We start from the raw sequence: 25942 nt of genomic DNA on the forward strand, positions 1-25942 counted from the left end.
TGCCCCATCATTGGTGTCAAAAGGAGGAATAGTGCCCCATCATTGGTATCAGTGGGAGGAATAGTGCCCCATCATTGGTGTCAGTGGGATGAATAGTGCCCCATCATTGGTGTCAGTGGGAGGAATAGTGCCCCATCATTGGTGTCAGTGGGAGGAATAGTGCCCCATCATTGGTGTCAGTGGGAGGAATAGTGCCCCATCATTGGTGTCAGTGGGAGGAATAGTGCCCCATCATTGGTATCAGTGGGAGGAATAGTGCCCATCATTGGTGTCAGTGGGAGGAATAGTGCCCCATCATTGGTGTCAGTGGGAGGAATAGTGCCCCATCATTGGTGTCAGTGGGAGGAATAGTGCCCCATCATTGGTGTCAAAAGGAGGAATAGTGCTCCATCGTTGGTGTCAGTGGGAGGAATAGTGCCCCATCATTGGTGTCAGTGGGAGGAATAGTGCCCCATCATTGGTATCAGTGGGAGGAATAGTGCCCCATCATTGGTGTCAGTGGGAGGAATAGTGCCCCATCATTGGTGTCAGTGGGAGGAATAGTGCCCCATCATTGGTATCAGTGGGAGGAATAGTGCCCCATAATTGGTGTCAGTGGGAGGAATAGTGCCCCATCGTTGGTATCAGTGGGTGGAATAGTGCCCCATCATTGGTGTCAGTGGGAGGAATAGTGCCCCATCATTGGTATCAGTGGGAGGAATAGTGCCCCATCATTGGTATCAGTGGGAGGAATAGTGCCCCATCATTGGTATCAGTGGGAGGAATAGTGCCCCATCATTGGTATCAGTGGGAGGAATAGTGCCCCATCATTGGTGTCAGTGGGAGGAATAGTGCCCCATCATTGGTATCAGTGGGAGGAATAGTGTCCCATCATTGGTATCAGTGGGAGGAATAGTGTCCCATCATTGGTGTCAGTGGGAGGAATAGTGCCCCATCATTGGTGTCAGTGGGAGGAATAGTGTCCCATCATTGGTATCAGTGGGAGGAATAGCGCCCCATCATTGGTGTCAGTGGGAGGAATAGTGCCCCAACATTGGTGTCAGTGGGAGGAATAGTGCCCCATCATTGGTGTCAGTGGGAGGAATAGTGTCCCATCATTGGTATCAGTGGGAGGAATAGCGCCCCATCATTGGTGTCAGTGGGAGGAATAGTGCCCCAACATTGGTGTCAGTGGGAGGAATAGTGCCCCATCATTGGTGTCAGTGGGAGGAATAGTGCCCCATCATTGGTATCAGTGGGAGGAATAGTGCCCCATCATTGGTGTCAGTGGGAGGAATAGTGCCCCATCATTGGTGTCAGTGGAAGGAATAGTGCCCCATCATTGGTGTCAAAAGGAAAGAATAGTGCCCCACCATTGGTATCAGTGGGAGAAATAGTGCCCCATCATTGGTGTCAGTGGGAGGAATAGTGTCCCATCATTTGTATCAGTGGGAGGAATAGCGCCCCATCATTGGTGTCAGTGGGAGGAATAGTGCCCCATCATTGGTATCAGTGGGAGGAATAGTGCCCCATAATTGGTGTCAGTGGGAGGAATAGTGCCCCATCATTGGTATCAGTGGGAGGAATAGTGCCCCATCATTGGTATCAGTGGGAGGAATAGTGTCCCATCATTGGTGTCAGTGGGAGGAATAGTGCCCCATCATTGGTGTCAGTGGGAGGAATAGTGCCCCATCATTGGTATCAGTGGGAGGAATAGTGCCCCATCATTGGTGTCAGTGGGAGGAATAGTGCCCCATCGTTGGTATCAGTGGGTGGAATAGTGCCCCATCATTGGTGTCAGTGGGAGGAATAGTGCCCCATCATTGGTATCAGTGGGAGGAATAGTGCCCCATCATTGGTATCAGTGGGAGGAATAGTGCCCCATCATTGGTATCAGTGGGAGGAATAGTGCCCCATCATTGGTGTCAGTGGGAGGAATAGTGCCCCATCATTGGTATCAGTGGGAGGAATAGTGTCCCATCATTGGTATCAGTGGGAGGAATAGTGTCCCATCATTGGTGTCAGTGGGAGGAATAGTGCCCCATCATTGGTGTCAGTGGGAGGAATAGTGTCCCATCATTGGTATCAGTGGGAGGAATAGCGCCCCATCATTGGTGTCAGTGGGAGGAATAGTGCCCCAACATTGGTGTCAGTGGGAGGAATAGTGCCCCATCATTGGTATCAGTGGTAGGAATAGTGCCCCAAGGGCTCGAAAAAGGGAAGCAAAGGGCTGCATCTAGCCTGTGTCTTCGGTTTGGTGGCCACTGCTCTAGAACAGTGTTTCTCAACCTTTTTATTTTCAGTCAAGGCGCCCTCCAAAATTATAGGCAGTCTTGAGACACCCAATTCTAAAATGTAAAAACAGGAAGGGGTGTAAGGAAGGAAGGAAAGAATGGAAGGAAGGGTGGGTGGAAGTAAGTAAGGGATGGATAGAATGAAGAAAGGGAGGGGTGGAAGAAAATAAGGGTGGGTGGAAGGAAGGGAGGGAGGGGTGGGTGGGTCTAATGAATAGAGAGGTGGGAGAAAGGAAAGAAGGGAGCGGTGGAAGGAAAGAAGGAAGGGAGGGGAGGGCGGAAGGAAGGAAGAGAGGGCTGGGAGGAAGGGAGGAATGGATGGAAGGAAAGAAGGAAGGGAGGGGTGGGTGGGAGGAAGGAAAGAAGGAAGGGAGGCGTGGGTGGAAGGAAGGGATGGAGAGGTGGGTGGGTGGAAGAAAGGGAGGGAGGGGTAGGTGGGTGGAAGGAAGGGAGGGGTGGGTGGAAGGAAGGAAGGGAGGGGTGGGTGGAAGAAAGGGAGGGAGGAGTGGGTGGGTGGAAGGAAGGGAGAGGTGGGAGAAAGGAAGGGAGGGGTGGGTGGAATGAAGGAAAAGAGGGGTGGGTGGGTGGAAGGAAGGGAGGGAGGAGTGGGAGGGGTAGGTGGAAGGAAGGAAGGGAGAGAGGAAGGGGAGGATGGAAGGTAGGAAGAGAGGGGTGGGTGAAATGTAGGAAGGGAGTGGTGAAAGGAAGGGAGGGTATGTAGAAGGAAGGAAGGGAGGGGTAGGTAGAAGGAAGGGAGGGAGGAAGGAAGAGGTGGGTGAAAGGAAGGAAGGGAGGAAGAATGGGGTGGGTGGGTGGAAGGAAGGGAGGAAGGGGTGCATAGAAGGAAGGGAGGGAGGAGTGGGAGGAAGGGAGGGGTGGGTGGAAGGAAAGAAGGAAGGGAGGGGAGTGTGGAAGGAAGAAAGAGAGGGGTGGGTGGAAGGAAGGGATGGTGAGTGGGTGGAAGGAAGGGAGGGGTGGGTGGAAGGAAGAAAGGGGTGGATGGAAGGAAGGAAGTGAGGGATGGGTGGAAGGAAGGGAGGGGTGGAAGGAAGGGGTGGGTGGAAGGAAGGGAGGGAGGGAAGGGTGGAAGGAAGAAAGGAAGGAAGGGTGGGTGGGTGGAAGGAAGGAAGAGAGGGGTGGGGCAGTGAGAGAACACAGAGGCAGTGAGAAGGAGGGGGGTGGGGGGTGGGAGGCAGAAAGAAAACTGAACTGTCAGGTATGTTCTGTGCAGCGGTGGGAGGGATGACAAGCAGCAATATCCTATATGGCTTTCAATAATTCAGCTGGAAGCTGCTTCTCCTCCTCTCCCTCCTGCGGTTTCCAGCTGCTTTATTGGAAGTAATGCAGGAGATCTCTTATTGTCACCGCCACCCCACCCACACACCCCTAGTCCTGGCACTGCTCGCCACCCCCTTCTTATTTCCACATGGGTGAGTGGAAATTGTGGGGCTGCAAAGATGGTTGAAAATTCTCCTCTTGGGGGTTCATACCCCCCTGACCCTCCCCTTATCTACGCTTCTGCAGCTCAGAGACAACACACTCATATGGATTGTTCACCCTGTTAAAAGTAAGGTGGGAGCCTGTGGGAGGGGCTACAGTCTTCTCTGCATGTGTATGCCGACAATCTTGTCTAGATCCACCTCCTTTGATTGATGTCAGCTATGGGCTGTCTGTTCTCCCCCTCCTCCCACTCCCTCTTCCTCTCAAACAACACACAGCTCAGATCGATTCTCTTACGGGAAGCCTTTATCTGCACACTGTGTAGCTGCCTGTTATGCTGCAGTTCTGACATGGCTGTGCAGCACAGCATTGACGGTGCTATATAAGTGCCTGAAATAAATAATAAATAAATAATACCCCATGTCGCTTTCTTGCTGCTTCAAAGACTCCATAGAAGTCAATCAGAAAGCTCGCTAACAGCACCTGCAGCTTTTGAGGGGCTTTTATTCAGCACTAGGTTTGCTTTGTTTTGGAGGTATTGCTGGTCTGGGATATCTCAGGATGAACTGGGAAACCAACAAGTGAACCAGAAAGACATCATCATCAGTCACTTCAAGTTCATGTGTCTATATTCTGGGGGTGTCTGGTGCAGACGTCACATCTGGTGTACAGCGAGGAGCAGCAGGAAGGTGAGCGGGGTTTGGATTGGAGCGGAGCAACTAGAAGACCGGCACATGTGGTGTGCAACATGGGAACGCTATAGCAGAAGGTAAGTGGGGACCAGAGAGTAGGGATCAGCAGAGCTGGGGGACCGCAGCAGGAGAAACTAGCAGATGTCACACATGGTGTGCAGTGTGGGAGCAATATAGTGGGAGGTGAGTGGGGACTGGAGACAGAGGAGGATCATCAAACCAGAGAATAAGCAAAGCTGGGAGTTACTACTGAGTGGGGGATCAGAAGAGCTGGGGATTACCACTGAGTGGTGGGATCAGGAGAGCTGGGGGTTACTACTGAGTGGGGGATTAGCAGAGCTGGGGGTTACCACTGAGTGTGGGATCAGGAGAGCTGGGGGATACCACTCAGCGGTGGATTAGGAGAGCTGGGGGTTACTACTGAGTGGGGGATTAGGAGAGCTGGGGGTTACTACTGAGCGGGGGATTAGCAGAGCTGGGGGTTACCAGTGAGTGGGGGATTAGCAGAGCTGGGGGTTACAACTAAGTGGGGGATCAGCAAATCTGGGGGTTACCAGTGAGCGGGGGATTAGCAAAGCTGAGGGTTACTACAAAGTGTGGGATCAGCATAGCTGGGGTTTACCACTAAGTGGGGGATTAGCACAGTTGGGGGTTACCACTGAGTGGGGGATTAGAAGAGTTGGGGGTTACCACTAAGTGTGGGATCAGCAGAGCTGGGGGTTACTACTGAGTGGGGGATCAGCAGAGCTAGGGGTTACTACTGAGCAGGGGATCAGCAGAGCTGGGGGTTACCACTAAGTGTGGGATCAGCAGAGCTGGGGGTTACTACTGAGTGGGGGATCAGCAGAGCTGGGGGTTACTACTGAGCAGGGGATCAGCAGAGCTGGGGGTTACTACTGAGCAGGGGATCAGCATAGCTGGGGGTTACTACTGAGCGGGGGATCAGCATAGCTGGGGGTTACCACTGAGCAGGGGATCAGCATAGCTGGGGGTTACCACTAAGTGTGGGATCAGCAGAGCTGGGGGTTACTACTGAGTGGGGGATCAGCAGAGCTGGGGGTTACTACTGAGCAGGGGATCAGCATAGCTGGGGGTTACCACTGAGCAGGGGATCAGCAGAGCTGGGGTTACTACTGAGCGGGGGATCAGCAGAGCTGGGGGTACTACTAAGTGGGGGATCTGTTGAGTGAGGGTACTAAAGAGCTGGCAATCTGTTGGGGGGGGTATTATTGAGCCGGGATACTACTGAGCCTCTTTAAAACCAACATAAAATCAGCGCACACGGGGCATTTGCCAAGCTTCAAAAAAGCATCAAAGACACATCAAAAACCCGTATTGAAGCTGCTGATGCTGTAATGTGTTGCATAGTTACATATAGTTACATATAGTTACATATAGTTACATAGTTGCATATAGTTACATATAGTTACATAGTTGCATATAGTTACATATAGTTACATATAGTTACATAGTTGCATATAGTTACATATAGTTACATATAGTTACATATAGTTAGTCTGGCTGAAAAAAGACAAAAGTCCATCCAGTTCAACTTTAAAAAAAAATAAAAAAAAATAAAAAATTGTGAAAGTCAAAGCAAGTGTAAATGAGTCCTTAGAGACGACTGATGAAGAGTCCTCATTAAGGATCCCCGCACGAGCAATATCTAAATGGCGTTGCCCGCGACCCGCGCAACCTCGATCTACGGAGAGCTTCAGATTTTTCATCTGCGTCCAACTGCCCATTTGGTTCCGTTTATTTACGGCAATTACCGGTAATGCTGCGTATATGCTGTATAATAGGGATCTAAACATCCCCAGCCAACCTCGTTGGTTCTGACCCTTTCCCAATTTCCTTGCCTGGAAGAAAATGTCAGCGCGCCAATTTTAAGGCGGTTGCAAATTAATTTTTTAGTAAAAAAGATTACAACACAAACCGTCTTTTCATTTTAGCGTTCGTACTTCCCATCTGGAAAATCATTTTTCAAGGTTTTATACCTGTAAAAAAAAAAAAATAATAATATAATAAAATAATCAAATTTTTTATTTTTTTTTGAAGTTTGAAAAGAGACTTTATCAGCCCCATGATTGCATGGAAAATTGGTTCTTTGGAGCGAACCAGTTCCCCTTCCTCGGGACGACATCCGTGTCATTTATATAACAGCGCGTCTGCGGCGCATTCCAGCCTCCGACTTTACTGCTTCAACTCAAATGCAATCCTTGTTTTATACGTCAATAAAATCTACTCATATCTTCAAAAGCGAGAAAGAGAGAGAGAGGCCAGAGCCATTGAGGGGGAGACATCGGCAAATATTAACCAGTCAACCGAACATGAGATTTTTACCAAATAAAAAAAAAAAAAATATATAAAAAAAGGTGCTTCCTTGGTTTTTATGCATTTAGAAGAAAAAGCGAATACAGCAACGTATAAAATAATGGATAAAATCGACGTCTTGCTGAACTTTCATTTTAACCCCTTAGGGTACGACAAATGTTAGTGCTTCCCATAGGGAAGAGAAATATATTTCCAATATATTTAGCAAAGAAATGATACATGCGACATATATTTACAATATATTGGCCTACGCGAATGTATTTTAACACGTATTCCAAAAAAATGTCAATTAAAACATATTTTCCAAAGGCATATATTTAAAAATATATTTATTTTATACATTTATATTTATTATTTTATACATTTTATATATTTCAAAATATATTGTTAAATATATAAAATGGATAAAATAATGGATAAAATCGACGTCTTGCTGAACTTTCATTTTAACCCCTTAGGGTACGACAAATGTTAGTGTCTTCCCATAGGGAAGAGAAATATATTTCCAATATATTTCGAAAATAAAATGATACATGCGACATATATTTACAATATATTGGCCTACGCGAATGTATTTTAACACATATTCCAAAAAAATGTCAATTAAAACATATTTTCCAAAGGCATATATTTAAAAATATATTAATTTTATACATATATATATATATATATATATATATATAAATTATTTTATACATTTTTATATTTAAAATATAATTTTAAGTATATAAAATGTATACAATAATGTATAAAATAATGGATAAAATTGACGTCTTGCTGAACTTTCATTTTAACCCCTTAGGGTACGACAAATGTTAGTGCCTTCCCATAGGGAAGAGAAATATATTTCCAATATATTTAGAAAAAAAATGATACATGCCACATATATTTACAATATATTGGCCTACGCGAATGTATTTTAACACGTATTCCAAAAAAATGTCAATTAAAACATATTTTCTAAAGGCATATAATTAAAAATATATTTATTTTTTACATTTGTATATATTATTTTATACATTTTATATATTTTTAAATATATTTTTCAATATATAAAATGGTTAAAATAATGGATAAAATCTACGTCTTGCTGAACTATCATTTTAACCCCTTAGGGAACGACAAATGTTAGTGTCTTCCCATAGGGAAGAGAAATATATTTTCAATATATTTAGAAAAAAAAAATGATACATGCCAAATATATTTACAATATATTGGCCTACATGAATATATTTTAACACGTATTCCAAAAAAATGTCAATTAAAACATATTTTCCAAAGGCATATATTTAAAAATATATTTATTTTATACATATATATATATATATATTATTTTATACATTTTTTATATTTAAAAATATAATTTTAAGTATATAAAATGTATACAATAATGGATAAAATAATGGATAAAATTGATGTGTTGCTGAACTTTCTTTTTAACCCCTTAGGGTACAACAAATGTTAGTGCCTTCCCATAGGGAAGAGAAATATATTTCCAATATATTTAGAAAAAAAATGATACATGCGACATATATTTACAATATATTGGCCTACGCAAATGTATTTTAACACATATTCCAAAAAAATGTCAATTAAAACATATTTTCCAAAGGCATATAATTAAAAATATATTTATTTTATACATTTATGTATATTATTTTATACATTTATATATATTATTTTATATATTTTATATATGTAAACATACATATAGTTACATATAGTTTTTAAATATATAAAATGGATAAAATAATGGATAAAATCGACGTCTTGTTGAACTTTCATTTGAACCCCTTAGGGTACGACAAATGTTAGTGCCTTCTCATAGGGAAGAGATATATATTTCCAATATATTTTGAAACAAAAATGATACATGCGACATATATTTACAATATATGGGCCTACGCGAATGTATTTTAACACGTATTCCTCAAAAAATGTCAATTAAAACATATTTTCTAAAGGCATATAATTAAAAATAGATTTATTTTATACATTTCTATATAATATTTTATAAATTTTATATATTTAAAAATATATTTTTAAATATATAAAATGGTTAAATTAATGGATAAAATTGACGTCTTGCTGAAGTTTCATTTTAACCCCTTAGGGTACAACAAATGTTAGTGCTTCCCATAGGAAGAGAAATATATTTCCAATATATTTAGAAAAAAAAAATGATACATGCGACATATATTTACAATATATTGGCCTACGCGAATGTATTTTAACACGTATTCCAAAAAAATGTCAATTAAAACATATTTTCCAAAGGCAAATATTTAAAAATATATTTATTTTATACATTTATATTTATTATTTTATACATTTTATATATTTCAAAATATATTGTTAAATATATAAAATGGATAAAATAATGGATAAAATCGACGTCTTGCTGAACTTTCATTTTAACTCCTTAGGGAACGACAAATGTTAGTGTCTTCCCATAGGGAAGAGAAATATATTTCCAATATATTTCGAAAATAAAATGATACATGCGACATATATTTACAATATATTGGCCTACGCGAATGTATTTTAACATGTATTCCAAAAAAATGTCAATTAAAACATATTTTCTAAAGGCATATAATTAAAAATATATTTATTTTTTACATTTGTATATATTATTTTATACATTTTATATATTTTTAAATATATTTTTCAATATATAAAATGGTTAAAATAATGGATAAAATCTACGTCTTGCTGAACTTTCATTTTAACCCCTTAGGGAACGACAAATGTTAGTGTCTTCCCATAGGGAAGAGAAATATATTTCCAATATATTTCGAAAATAAAATGATACATGCGACATATATTTACAATATATTGGCCTACGCGAATGTATTTTAACACGTATTCCAAAAAAATGTCAATTAAAACATATTTTCCAAAGGCATATAATTAAAAATATATTTATTTTATACATTTATATATATTATTTTATATATTTTATATATTTAAACATACATATAGTTACATATAGTTTTTAAATATATAAAATGGATAAAATAATGGATAAAATCGACGTCTTGTTGAACTTTCATTTGAACCCCTTAGGGTACGACAAATGTTAGTGCCTTCTCATAGGGAAGAGATATATATTTCCAATATATTTTGAAACAAAAATGATACATGCAACATATATTTACAATATATGGGCCTACGCGAATGTATTTTAACACGTATTCCTCAAAAAATGTCAATTAAAACATATTTTCTAAAGGCATATAATTAAAAATAGATTTATTTTATACATTTCTATATAATATTTTATACATTTTATATATTTAAAAATCTATTTTTAAATATATAAAATGGTTAAAATAATGGATAAAATTGACGTCTTGCTGAAGTTTCATTTTAACCCCTTAGGGTACAACAAATGTTAGTGCTTCCCATAGGAAGAGAAATATATTTCCAATATATTTAGAAAAAAAAAATGATACATGCGACATATATTTACAATATATTGGCCTACGCGAATGTATTTTAACACGTATTCCAAAAAAACTGCAATTAAAACATATTTTCCAAAGGCATATATTTAGAAATATATTTATTTTATACATATATATATATATTATTTTATAAATTTTTTATATTTAAAAATATAATTTTAAGTATATAAAATGTATACAATAATGGATAAAATAATGGATAAAATTGATGTGTTGCTGAACTTTCTTTTTAACCCCTTAGGGTACAACAAATGTTAGTGCCTTCCCATAGGGAAGAGAAATATATTTCCAATATATTTTGAAAAAAAATGATACATGCGACATATATTTACAATATATTGGCCTACGCGAATGTATTTTAACACATATTCCAAAAAAATGTCAATTAAAACATATTTTCCAAAGGCAAATATTTAAAAATATATTTATTTTATACATTTATATATATTATTTTATACATTTTATATATTTAAAAATACATATAGTTACATATATTTACATAGTTACCAGGGGCGGACTGACCATTTGGAAACTCGGGCACTGCCCGAGGGCCCGGGGTCAGTAGGGGGCCCCATGAGATGCCCCTGGTACCTTTTTCATAGGCTTTTTTGAGTTTGGGCAAGGACACAGGGGCCCCATGATCCCCTATTGCCCGGGGGCCCCATGAGTTGTCAGTCCGCCCCTGGTATCATATAGTTTTTAAATATATAAAACGTATAAAATAATGGATAAAATCGACGTCTTGCTGTACTTTCATTTTAACCCCTTAGGGTACGACAAATGTTAGTGCTTCCCATAGGGAAGAGAAATATATTTCCAATATATTTCGAAAAAAAAATGATACATGCGACATATATTTACAATATATTGGCCTACATGAATGTATTTTAACACGTATTCCAAAAAAATGTCAATTAAAACATATTTTCCAAAGGCATATATATATTTTATACATTTGTATTTATTATTTTATACATTTTATATATTTCAAAATATATTTTTAAAAATATAAAATGGATAAAATAATGGATAAAATCAACGTCTTGCTGAGCAGAGAGAGGAGCCAGGAGCCACAGCGAGAGAGAGGGGCCCCACTGAGAGGGGCAAGGGGCCACACAAAGAGAGGGGCCCCACCGAGAGAGACAGGGAGAGAAGCCAGGAGCCACAGTGAGAGAGAGGGGCCCCACTGAGAGGGACAAGGGGCCACACAAAGAGAGGGGCCCCACTGAGAGAGACAGGGAGAGAAGCCAGGAGCCACAGTGAGAGAAATGGGCCCCACTGAGAGGGGCAAGGGGCCCCACTGAGAGAGACAGAGGAGCCGGGGCCCCAGCAGTGCCACACTGAGAGGGAGACTGAGAAAGGGCACCACTAAGAGAGACAGAGGGGCCCCAGCAGTGGCAGAGCTACCAGGGTAGCACTCGTGACCTGGTCCTGATGTTCCCCAATCATGAGGGGCCCCATGACAGCAGGAAGGGGGCCTGCTGCAGAATATGAAAAATTGTCCTGCTGTGGGAGTAAAGGGCCCGGGGACCAATGAAAGGGCCCCAGGACAGAGGTCAGGGGGGGGCCCTTCATGGTTTCCTGCACCGGGGCCCCGAAGTTTCTAATTCTGCCTCTGTCTTGATGTCACGATTACATTCTGAAAGGTCAAACTTTGTTTTCTTTTGTCTCTCCGAATATTTGGAACCTAAAAATGGCTGGAAAAGCATCTAAAATACATTTTTGCCATTTTATCAAAATCGTAATTATTTAACGCCGAACTTTAATCTCCCGATCGATGTCCAATCTTTCTGCTGCCGGCATTAGTACATAAATAGGAAGGAATGGGGGGGGGGATTTACTAAAGGCAAATAGACTGAGCACTTTGCAAGTGCAGTTGCTCCAGAGCAAGGGCAGACTGACAACTCATGGGGCCCCGGGGCAATAGGGGATCATGGGGCCCCTGTGTCCTTGCCCAAACTCAAAAAAGCCTATGAAAAAGGTACCAGGGGCATCTCATGGGGCCCCCTACTGACCCCGAGCTCTCGGGCAGTGCCTGAGTTTCCAAATGGTCAGTCCGCCCCTGCTCCGGAGTTTAGTAAATGAGGTGGAAGCTCCGCCGACTTCCGTCATCCAATCATGTGCAAGCAAATATGCAATTTATTTACAATTTTCCTTGCCTGTGATTGGGTATTCTTTGCAAAGTGAAGCTTCCCTCCATGTACTGAGCTCTGGAGCAGCTTCCCCTGCGGAGTGCACCGTCTGTTTGCCTTTAGTAAATCCCCCCCAAGGGGGTAAAGCTAAAAAACACCACTGTGGGGGGGGGGGGGCTTGACATTACTTTAACCACTTGCTGACTGCGTCTATTGACGTCCTCCCAGAGCCCCGCCCCTCGCGGCACGCATCGGTCGTGCTCAGTTCCTATGGGTACAGCTGATCACACCTAAACGTAAAGGGACAATCACAGCGGCCCTTTACCATGTGATCAGCTGTGTCCAATCACATGGCAAACAGGATTTGCCTGTTATAGGTGGCCCTCTCTGCACGCTGACAGAGGGTGAGGAGAGCAGAGCGGGTAATCCGCACAGGGGACATCTACACTGATCATCAGTGCAGCCTCATCAGTGCTCATCAGTGTTGCCTATCTGTGCCTCCTCATCAGAGCTGCCTGTCAGTGCCAACCAGTGCTGCCTATTAGTGCCCATCAGTACGACATCAGCCTCATCAGTGCCTCCTCATCATAGTCCATCAGTGAGACATATCAGTGCCTCCTCATCAATGCCTATCAGTGCCACCTCATTGGTGCCCATCAGTGAGACATATCAGTGCAGCCTCATCAGTGCCACCTCATCAATGCCCATCTGTGCAACATCAGCCTCATCAATGCCTCCTCATCAATGCCATTCAGTGTCACCTCATCAATGCCCACCAGTGAGACATATCAGTGCAGCCTCATCAGTGCCCATCAGTGAGACATATCAGTGCAGCCTCATCAGTGCCTCCTCATCAATGCACATCAGTGCAGCCTTAATCAGTGCCCATCAGTGAGGTGAGATGTTTCAGTGCAGCCTCATCAGTGCCTCCTCATTAATGCCATTCAGTGTCACCTCATCAGTGCCCATCAGTGCTACATCAGCCTCATCAGTGTCACCTCATCAGTGCCCATCAGTGCAACATCAGCCTCATCAGTGTCACCTCATCAGTGCCCATCAGTGCAACATCAGCCTCATCAGTGCCACCTCATCATAGCCCATCAGTGAGACATATCAGTGCAGCCTCATCAATGCCCATCAGTGAAGCCAATCAGTGCCCATCAGTGAGGCCAATCAGTGCCCATCAGTGAAGCCAATTAGTGCCCATCAGTGAGACATATCAGTGCCTCCTCATCAGTGCCACCTCATCAATGCCCATCTGTGAGACATATCAGTGCAGCCTCATCAATGCCCATCTGTGAGACATATCAGTGCAGCCTCATCAGTGCCCATCAGTGCAGCCTCATCAATGCCCATCTGTGAGACATATCAGTGCAGCCTCATCAATGCCCATCTGTGAGACATATCAGTGCAGCCTCATCAGTGCCCATCAGTGCAGCCTCATCAATGCCCATCAGTGAGACATATCAGTGCAGCTTCATCAGTGAGACATATCAGTGCAGCCTCATCAATGCCCATCTGTGAGACATATCAGTGCAGCCTCATCAGTGCCCATCAGTGAGACATATCAGTGCCCATCAGTGCAGCCTCATCAATGCCCATCTGTGAGACATATCAGTGCAGCCTCATCAATGCCCATCTGTGAGACATATCAGTGCAGCCTCATCAGTGCCCATCAGTGCAGCCTCATCAATGCCCATCAGTGAGACATATCAGTGCAGCCTCATCAGTGAGACATATCAGTGCAGCCTCATCAATGCCCATCTGTGAGACATATCAGTGCAGCCTCATCAGTGCCCATCAGTGAGACATATCAGTGCCCATCAGTGCAGCCTCATCAATGCCCATCAGTGAGACATATCAGTGCAGCCTCATCAGTGAGACATATCAGTGCAGCCTCATCAATGCCCATCTGTGAGACATATCAGTGCAGCCTCATCAGTGCCCATCAGTGAGACATATCAGTGCCCATCAGTGCAGCCTCATCAATGCCCATCAGTGAAGGAGAAAAGTTACTTATTTACAAAATTTTATAACAGAAACTAAGAATGCAATTTTTTCCCCCCAAATGTTCATTCTTCTTTCAGTTGTTTAGCAAAAAAATAACCCCCCCCCCCCAGAAGTGATTTATATACCATCAAAATAAAACTCTATCCATCTAAAAAAAATGATATAAATTTGGTTTGGGTGCGGTGTTGCATGACCGCGCAATAGTCAATAGACAGCGCTGAAACACTGGCCCTGGGCAGGAGAGGGGGAAGTGCTTGAGTAGGCGAGGGGTTAAATATCCCAACACTGCGGCTTCCCAAGATGGCGCCCCCCAATGGCCCAAGGTGTGAAAGGTTCCCTTGTCAGTTCTAGATCTGGGGATGACGGAACTCGCGGCTCCTGGCCTGGAGGACAAGTTCCTCGCTGGACCCGGCAGAACGTATTTCCTAAAAGTGGAACAGATGAACTCGCAGCGCGGAGAGGAATAAATGAAAGGCACATTTAGTGTTTATGGGGCTGAAAATCGAAAACGGGACGGAAATTACAGCGTCGGCGGGACAACAACTGCGCTGTGAGTGTGGAATTCTACACGGTCGGCCAGGAGGGTTCCAGCTCCCACAATGCACCGCGCCGCTGGCTGATCCCCTCTGATCTCCCGGCTTTGTACAAAGATGGCATTTTCTATAGAAGACAAACATTTGCTGTGCGTTCTTCCTGGACGGACGCATTCACGTGATGTGCGCAGCTTTATGGACACTTTCTACAACAGGGTTCCTCCAGAGGTTGCTTTGGGTTCCTCCAGAGGTTGCTTTGGGTTCCTCCAGAGGTTGCTCAGGGTTCCTCCAGAGGTTGCTCAGGGTTCCTCCAGAGGTTGCTCGGGCTTCCTCCAGAAGTTGCTCGGGGTTCCTCCAGAGGTTGCTCAGGAGTTCCTCCAGAGGTTGCTTTGGGTTCCTCCAGAGGTTGCTCAGGGTTCCTCCAGAGGTTGCTCGGGCTTCCTCCAGAAGTTGCTCGGGGTTCCTCCAGAGGTTGCTCAGGAGTTCCTCCAGAGGTTGCTCGGGGTTCCTCCTTAGGTTGCTCGGGGTTCCTCCAGAGGTTGCTAGGGGTTCCTCCAGAAGTTGCTCGGGGTTCCTCCAGAGGTTGCTCGGGGTTCCTCCAGAGATTGCTCAGGGTTCCTCCAGAGGTTGCTCAGGGTTCCTCCAGAATTTGCTCGGGGTTCCTCCAGAGATTGCTCAGGGTTCCTCCAGAGGTTGCTCTGGGTTCCTCCAGAAGTTGCTCTGGGTTCTTCCAGAGGTTGCCCTGGGTTCCACCAGAGATTAATCTGGGTTCCTCCAGAGGTTGCTCTGGGTTCTCCAGAGGTTGTTCTAGGTTCTCCAGAGGTTGCTCGGGTTTCTCCAGAAGTTGCTCTGGGTTCCTCCAGAGGTTGCTTGGGGTTTGTCCTTAGGTTGTTCGGGGTTCCTCCAGAGGTTGCTCAGGGTTCCTCCAGAAGTTGCTTGGGGTTCCTCCAGAGGTTGCTCAGGGTTCCTCCAGAGATTTCTCGGGATTCCTCCAGAGGTTGCTCAGGGGTTCCTCCAGAAGTTGCTCGGGGTTCCTCCAGAGGTTGCTCAGGGTTCCTCCAAAGGTTGCTCGGGGTTCCTCCAGAAGTTGCAAAAAGTTCCTAGACCAATTTCTGCCTCTCAGATAAGTTCCCACTGAGACCATTGATCTTTTTAGCTATCATTAACCGCAGGAATACTGCTGCAGGGCGGCACGAGTGTGCAAAATCACATATATATATATACGTGATTTTACACTTCCGGGTAGGGGGGTGCACGTGGGCCTACCTGCGCCGCCATTCGCGGCCGTGGCTGTCAATCACCGGGTCCCTGCCGGTAATTACTCGTGATTACCGAGGATCTCCGACAGGGAGGAGGACTGTTCTGTTTACTAACAGTCCTCCTCCCTGTCAGCTCGGGCACACCGCACAGCAAAGCCATCCAGAACAGTGTGAGTACAGTGAAGCACACAGACCCCGCCCCCTAGTAACACTCCCAGCACACAGTTAACTCTTTGATCGCCCCTCACGTTAACCCCTTCCTGCCCAGTGCCATTAGTACAGTGTCAGTGCTTATGATTAGCCCTGATCACTGTATTGGTGTCGCTGGGGATGTCAGTGACATCAAGTCAGTTCCCCCCACTGTTAGAATGCCCGCCGCAGTCCCGCAAGAAGTCGCTGATCGCCGCCATTACTAGTAAAAAATAAATCCCAGTATCTATCCTGCCATTTGTAAACGCTATAACTTTCACACAAAAAATTGATTTACACGTATCAGGATTTTTTTTTTTAGCGAAGACACGGAGCAGAATAGATTTTGGCCGAAATTTATGACAAAATTAGATTTTTTACGTTTTTTTACTGGATGTGTTCAATAGCAAAAATTCAAAAATATTGCTTTTTTCTCAAAATTATAGGTCTTTTAAAAAAAACACGCACAGGCAATCAAATACCGCTGAAAGGAAGCTCGATTTGTAGGAAAAAAGGACGTAAATTTCATTTGGTTGCTGATCACCTCCATTACTAGTAAAAAAAACATAAAAACAAAAATCCCATTATCTATCCCGCCATTTGTAGACGCCATTTGTAGACGCTATAACGTTCACGCAACCAATTAATTTATACGTATTGGGTTTTTGTTTTAGCGAAGACACGGAGCAGAATACATTTTGGCCTACAGTTATGACGAAAGTCGAATTTTTAATTTTTTTGCTGGACATGTTTAATAGCAAAAATTTAAAAATATTGTTTTTTTTCTCAAAATTGTCGGTCTTTGAAAAAAAAACGCACAGGCGATCAAATACCGCTGAAAAAAGCTCCATTTGTAGGAAAAAAAGGACATAAGTTTCATTTGGGTGCAGCATCGCATGACCGCGCAATTGTCAGTGAAAGTAACTCAGCGCCGTAACGCAAAAAAATGTCTCGGTCGGGGGGGGGGGTGGTAAATCCTCAGGAGGGCGGGGAGTTTTTAAATGTTTTTCTTTATTTTTTTTTTTGTTTACATTTTTCTGCCCGGCAAAGGAGAGAAAGATACAATGTATTATATAATGAGTCCAGTATGTATACAATGTATCTTTCTCTCCATTCAGAAGAGAAAGAAAACACAGAGGCAGCTGCAAAGTGACTGATCAATGTAATAGCCAATCAGAGGCCTGGTCAGGAAGGGGGGGGGGGGTAAATCCTCAGGAGGGTGAGGGGTTTTTAAATGTTTTTCTTTATTATTTTTATTTTTACATTTTTCTCCCCGACAAAGGAGGGAAAGATACAATGTATGATATAATGTGTCCTGTATGTATACAATGTATCATATAATGTGTCCTGTATGTATACAATGTATCATATAATGTGTCCTGTATGTATACAATGTATTATATGATGGATCCTGTATGTATACAATGTATTATATAATGTGTCCTGTATGTATACAATGTATTATATAATGTGTCCTGTATGTATACAATGTATGATATAATGGATCCTGTATGTATACAATGTATCATATAATGGATCCTGTATGTATACAATATATGATATAATGGATCCTGTATGTATACAATGTATCATATAATGGATCCTGTATGTATACAATGTATGATATAATGTGTCCTGTATGTATACAATGTATGATATAATGTATCCTGTATGTATACAATGTATGATATAATGTGTCCCGTATGTATACAATGTATTATATAATGTATCCCGTATGTATACAATGTATCATATAATGTGCCCTGTATGTATACAATGTATTATATAATGTGTCCTGTATGTATACAATGTATTATATAATGTGTCCTGTATGTATACAATGTATTATATAATGGATCCTGTATGTATACAATGTATTATATGATGGATCCTGTATGTATACAATGTATGATATAATGTATCCTGTATGTATACAATGTATCATATAATGGATCCTGTATGTATACAATGTATTATATAATGTGTCCTGTATGTATACAATGTATTATATAATGGATCCTGTATGTATACAATGTATTATATGATGGATCCTGTATGTATACAATATATGATATAATGGATCCTGTATGTATACAATGTATTATATGATGGATCCTGTATGTATACAATGTATGATATAATGTGTCCTGTATGTATACAATGTATGATATAATGTATCCTGTATGTATACAATGTATGATATAATGTATCCTGTATGTATACAATGTATGATATAATGTATCCTGTATGTATACAATGTATTATATGATGGATCCTGTATGTATACAATGTATTATATGATGGATCCTGTATGTATACAATGTATCATATAATGTGCCCTGTATGTATACAATGTATCATATAATGTGTCCTGTATGTATACAATGTATGATATAATGGATCCTGTATGTATACAATGTATCATATAATGGATCCTGTATGTATACAATGTATCATATAATGTGTCCTGTATGTATACAATGTATTATATAATGTGTCCTGTATGTATACAATGTATCATATAATGTGTCCTGTATGTATACAATGTATGATATAATGGATCCTGTATGTATACAATGTATCATATAATGGATCCTGTATGTATACAATGTATCATATAATGTGTCCTGTATGTATACAATGTATTATATAATGTGTCCTGTATGTATACAATGTATTATATAATGTGTCCTGTATGTATACAATGTGTTATATAATGTGTCCTGTATGTATACAATGTATTATATAATGTGTCCTGTATGTATACAATGTATCATATAATGTGTCCTGTATGTATACAATGTATTATATAATGTGTCCTGTATGTATACAATGTATGATATAATGTGTCCTGTATGTATACAATGTATCATATAATGTGTCCTGTATGTATACAATGTATTATATAATGTGTCCTGTATGTATACAATGTATTATATATTGCACCCTGTATGTATACAATGTATTATATAATGTGTCCTGTATGTATACAATGTATCATATAATGTGTCCTGTATGTATACAATGTATCATATAATGTGTCCTGTATGTATACAATGTATTATATAATGTGTCCTGTATGTATACAATGTATCTTTCTCTCCATTCAGAAGAGAAAGAAAACACAGAGGCGGCTGCAATGTGACTGATCAATGTAATAGCCAATCAGAGGCTAAAAAAAATGGCCCGGTCAGGAAGAGGGGGGGATCCTCTGGAGGGGGAGAGGTTAAGGGGATAATTCTTCCCTCTGACCATCACACTGGTGTATTATGAGGTGCAGAGTCATTTTCAGCCGGGGTCCCCAAGACTGGAGAGTTATCTTCGGGGTTCAATACAACATTGGATGCCCCCCAGGGGCAGGACACGGCTTTTCCATCGGAAAGTTCTGCTGACTTTTCCTTGTTTTGACCTTAAAATGGACCTGAAATCAAAGGACTTGTTCAGATGTGTGGCCAGGGGTTGGTACAGCAAACAGTTGAGCCAAGGTTTTACCAGCTGCCAGCATGAAAGTGAAAATTATGCGGCAGCTCTGTAGCAGCCGTTTACTTCCACGGAGCTGGCAGCACCCCCCCCCCCCCTCCCGAGCTTCCCGGGATCTTCGCTCTCACCACAACCCTGGAACACATCCACCAGCTAGGGGAGGGAGAGCGCTGTGCAACCGAGGCAAATCCGTGCCTCCATCTCACATGCAAACAGTGAAACGGGATGGGATGTCACTCCCGGATTCATCCTTTCCTGGCCAGTACAGCCAATCTCATCTCACCATATAGGCTCCAGAGAGATAGAGATATCACCCCCCCCCCCCCCGGGACAAATTATTAATAACACCTCATCTGGAATATGCAGTTCAGTTTTGGTCCCTAATTCGGAAAAAGAACATTGGGGAACTGGAGGAAGCACAGAGAAGGGCAACCAAACTGATACGAGGCATGGAGGAGATCAGCTATGAGGAAAGATGAGAGGAACTGAATGTATTCTCTACTGAGAAGAGGAGATTAAGGGGGGATATGATCTCCATGTATAATACATAAGGGGGGATATGATCTCCATGTATAATACATAAGGGGGGATATGATCTCCATGTATAGTACATAAGGGGGATATGATCTCCATGTATAATACATAAGGGGGGGATATGATCTCCATGTATAATACATAAGGGGGGATATGATCTCCATGTATAATACATAAGGGGGATATGATCTCCATGTATAATACATAAGGGGGATATGATCTCCATGTATAATACATAAGGGGGGGATATGATCTCCATGTATAATACATAAGGGGGGGATATGATCTCCATGTATAATACATAAGGGGGGATATGATCTCCATGTATAATACATAAGGGGGATATGATCTCCATGTATAATACATAAGGGGGGGTATGATCTCCATGTATAATACATAAGGGGGGGGGATATGATCTCCATGTATAATACATAAGGGGGGATATGATCTCCATGTATAATACATAAGGGGGATATGATCTCCATGTATAATACATAAGGGGGGATATGATCTCCATGTATAATACATAAGGGGGGGATATGATCTCCATGTATAATACATAAGGGGGGGATATAATCTCCATGTATAATACATAAGGGGGGGGGGATATGATCTCCATGTATAATACATAAGGGGGGGGGGATATGATCTCCATGTATAATACATAAGGGGGGATATGATCTCCATGTATAATACATAAGGGGGATATGCTCACCATGTATAATACATAAGGGGGGGGGGTATGACCTCCATGTATAATACATAAGGGGGATATGATCTCCATGTATAATACATAAGGGGGGGATATGATCTCCATGTATAATACATAAGGGGGGGATATGATCTCCATGTATAATACATAAGTGGGGGATATGACCTCCATGTATAATACATAAGGGGGGGATATGATCTCCATGTATAATACATAAGGGGGGGATATGATCTCCATGTATAATACATAAGGGGGGATATGACCTCCATGTATAATACATAAGGGGAGTATGATCTCCATGTATAATACATAAGGGGGGATATGATCTCCATGTATAATACATAAGGGGGATATGACCTCCATGTAAAATACATAAGGGGGGATATGATCTCCATGTATAATACATAAGGGGGATATGATCTCCATGTATAATACATAAGGGGGGATATGATCTCCATGTATAATACATAAGGGGGGATATGATCTCCATGTATAATACATAAGGGGGATATGATCTCCATGTATAATACATAAGGGGGATATGATCTCCATGTATAATACATAAGGGGGGGGATATGACCTCCATGTATAATACATAAGGGGGGATATGATCTCCATGTATAATACATAAGGGGGGGATATGATCTCCATGTATAATACATAAGGGGGATATGATCTCCATGTATAATACATAAGGGGGATATGATCTCCATGTATAATACATAAGGGGGGGATATGATCTCCATGTATAATACATAAGGGGGGATATGATCCCCATGTATAATACATAAGGGGGGATATGATCTCCATGTATAATACATAAGGGGGGGAAATGATCTCCATGTATAATACATAAGGGGGGGGGGGATATGCTCTCCATGTATAATACATAAGGGGGTATATGATCTCTATGTATAATACATAAGGGGGGATATGATCTCCATGTATAATACATAAGGGGGGATATGATCTCCATGTATAAAACATAAGGGGGGTATGATCTCCATGTATAATACATAAGGGGGGTATGATCTCCATGTATAATACATAAGGGGGGATATGATCTCCATGTATAATACATAAGGGGGGGATATGATCTCCATGTATAATACATAAGGGGGGTTATGATCTCCATGTATAATACATAAGGGGGGATATGATCTCCATGTATAATACATAAGGGGGGGATATGATTTCCATATATAATACATAAGGGGGGGATATGATCTCCATGTATAATACATAAGGGGGGGATATGATCTCCATGTATAATACATAAGGGGGGATATGATCTCCATGTATAATACATAAGGGGGGATATGATTTCCATATATAATACATAAGAGGGGATATGATCTCCATGTATAATACATAAGGGGGGATATGATCTCCATGTATAATACATAAGGGGGGGATATGATCTCCATGTATAATACATAAGGGGGGGATATGATCTCCATGTATAATACATAAGGGGGATATGATCACCATGTATAATACATAAGGGGGGATATGATCTCCATGTATAATACATAGGGGGGGATATGATCTCCATGTATAATACAAAAGGGGGATATGATCTCCATGTATAATACATAAGGGGGGATATGATCTCCATGTATAATACATAAGGGGGGGATATGATCTCCATGTATAATACATAAGGGGGGGATATGATCTCCATGTATAATACATAAGGGGGGATATGATCTCCATGTATAATAAATAAGGGGGGATATGATCTCCATGTATAATACATAAGGGGGGATATGATCTCCATGTATAATACATAAGGGGGGGATATGATCTCCATGTATAATACATAAGGGGGGGATATGATCTCCATGTATAAATACATCAGTGGCTCATATAGTGAACTCGGTATAGTTATTCACCCTGAGGTCATCACAGAGGACAAGGGGGCACTCTTTACGTCTGGAGGAATAGAGATTTAATTTCCAAACACGGGAAAGGTTTTCTTCACATTAAGAGCTGTGAGAATGTGGAATAGACTCCCTCCAGAGTTGGTTGTGGCCAGCTCAGTGGATTAGAAAGAAATGGCCCGGTCATAAAGAAGGTTAAAAAAATCCGGAGCTCAAGTGGTTAAATATGCTACCCAGGAAAGTATAAACACCCATTAAAAAAAAATAAAGATCAGATTTTATTGTGTTATACAATATTTTAAAATCATTTGAAAAGTCCAATATTCGTAAAAAGATCAAAGACACGAATTGTATGAAACAAACAATATAAAGGCAAAGTTCCCATGTCGTGTCTACATGTTTTTATGGATTCTCGGCTTCTTCAGGACTAGGACATGCCGTATGTGTCTACAAAAAGCATAATAATTCCACCTAAAGAAAAAAAATGGGAAAGTCACAAATAGTGAAAAGACAAACTTATAATCGCTAAATAAACAAAAACACCCTAAATACACCCAAAGAAACTCCACCCTCTAAATAAAGGAAGTCTTCAGTCTTGCACAGGTGTACTGGCTCCTCCCCTTCAGTCTTACACTGTTGTACTGGCTCCTCCCCTTCAGTCTTGCACATGTGTACCGGCTCCTCCTCTTCAGTCTTGCACAGGTGTACTGGCTCCTCCCTTCAGTCTTGCACATGTGTACCGGCTCCTCCCCTTCAGTCTTGCACATGTGTACCGGCTCCTCCTCTTCAGTCCTGCACAGGTGTTCTGGCTCCTCCCTTCAGTCTTGCACAGGTGTACCAGCTCCTCCCCTTCAGTCTTGCCCAGGTGTACCTGCTCCTCCCCCGGACAGAAATGGCTTACTCTGGAACCATTCATTTGGCTTTTTTTTTTTAAATAAAGAACTTGTCAAAAACTTGTGTTTTTATTCCCATTTTACACGTTTTTGTTGAATGGACAGGAGTACTTTATACCCCATACCAGGGGCAAACAGACCATTTGAGCACTCGGACACTGCCCGAGGGCCTGGGGTAAGTAGGAGGCCTCATGAGATGCCCCTGGCACCTTTCATTGGCTTTTTCATAGGCTTTCTTGGGTGTGGGCGAGGATACAGGGGCCCCATGATCTCCTATTGCCCGGGGGCCACATAAGTTGTCAGTCCGCCCCTGCCCCATACTCATTCACAAGGGGTGGGCAGCATCTGGGGGCCACCTTGTTAAAGGGGGCTTCCGGATTCCCACTCTGCAGGCCCCCAGACAGCCCAGGGTTGTGGGGAAGAGGCCCCAACCCCAAAGCACCTCATGTGGTCCGGTACGGTTCAGGAGGGGAAGGGTGCTCGCTCGTGTGCCCCCTTTCCTGACCTGCCAGGCCTGTGCTCAGAGCAAGGGTCTGGAAGGAAATTTAGGGGGGACCCCATGCTTTCCTACCAGGCACTTTTCTTTTTGAATTTTTTACTGTGATGTCCCTCCTAACATTTCTACAGACCTAAAGGGTCTGTAATGGATTGAGGGGGGACCCCATGCTGGTTTTTTTTTTTAGTTTTTATATTTTTATAAATTTATATTTATATATAGTGAAAATGTTTAACAGTAAAATATAAGTAAATAAATACAATTTTACATATTTTAATATATATATATAAATGTCAGCAGGTTCTATACATTGTACAGATGTGCAGCTTTGCAGGTAGTTTAACCCCTTCCCGTCCGGCCCATGTATATAAACGGCTGGACAGTGGCAGTGCAGGGGTGGGTGTGCGTTTATAAACATCCTCCCCACTCACTGCTTGTGCGCACTCAAGTGGAGCGTGCAGCACCGCGATCCTCCATACACAGTGGAACACCGATCGTTGTACTGAACCTCTGTGCGAGGTCCCGATCATGTGATCACTGATTGGCCAATCAGTGATCACATGAAGAGTAGTAAGCAATGATGTCACTTCTGACATCATTGCTTACTACGTGTGAAATCTGTGAATGATCACAGAGGTCACATGGTACAGGGCCATTCACAACAGCCTTGTACCATGTGACAAGCTGTGACCAATCACAACTCACACAGTATTTCTCAATGGCTGCAGGAATGCAGCCAGAGAGAAGGAGAAATGATTGCTTTTACATCCTTTATGGGTGTAAAAGCAATCAGTGTAAAAAAAAAATTCTTCATCACCCCCCACAAGTAGTACAGTGTCACCATGGTGACCCTGTACTGCTAGGGTGACAGTATGTGAAAAGAACATAAATAATATAAAAAATAAAATAAAAATGTAAAAAAAAATATATTGAAAAATTATAATTTTTGGTTATAAACTAATTTGAGTTATTTTTTTTTTGTACTAAAAAGATAACTGAATACTTTTTGGCCAAGATTTATGAAGAAAGATTATTTGCAAAATTTTATAAGAAAAACACCTTTTTTCAACATTTTTGGACTTTTTCATTTATATAGCAAAAAAAAATAAAAATCCCAGCGGTGAATAAATACCACCAAAATAAAGTTTTATCTGCCTCAAAAAAATGCTAAAAAATACATATGGGTACAGTGTTGCATGACCGCGCAATTGTCATTCAAAGTGTGATAGCGCTGAAAGCTGAAAATTGGCCTGGACTGGAAGGAAGGGGGGGGGGGGGGGGGCAGGAATGTGTGCGGACTGGAAGGGGGCGAAAGTGTCCGGACTGGAAGGGGAGGAAAGTGTCCAGACTGGAAGGGGGGAAAGTGTCCAGACTGGAAGGGGGGAAAAGTGTCCGGACTGGAAGGGGGGGAAAGTGTCCGGACTGGAAGGGGGGGAAAGTGTCCAGACTGGAAGGGGGGGAAAGTGTCCGGACTGGAAGGGGAGGAAAGTGTCCAGACTGGAAGGGGAGGAAAGTGTCCGGACTGGAAGGGGGGTGAAAGTGTCCGGACTGGAAGGGGGTGAAAGTGTCCGGACTGGAAGGGGGGGAAAGTGTCCGGACTGGAAGGGGGGGA

This window comes from Staurois parvus, unplaced genomic scaffold (assembly GCF_062004578.1).
Source record: "Staurois parvus isolate SC_StPar_1 unplaced genomic scaffold, SC_StPar_1.0 ptg001774l, whole genome shotgun sequence".
NCBI lineage: Eukaryota > Metazoa > Chordata > Amphibia > Anura > Ranidae > Staurois > Staurois parvus.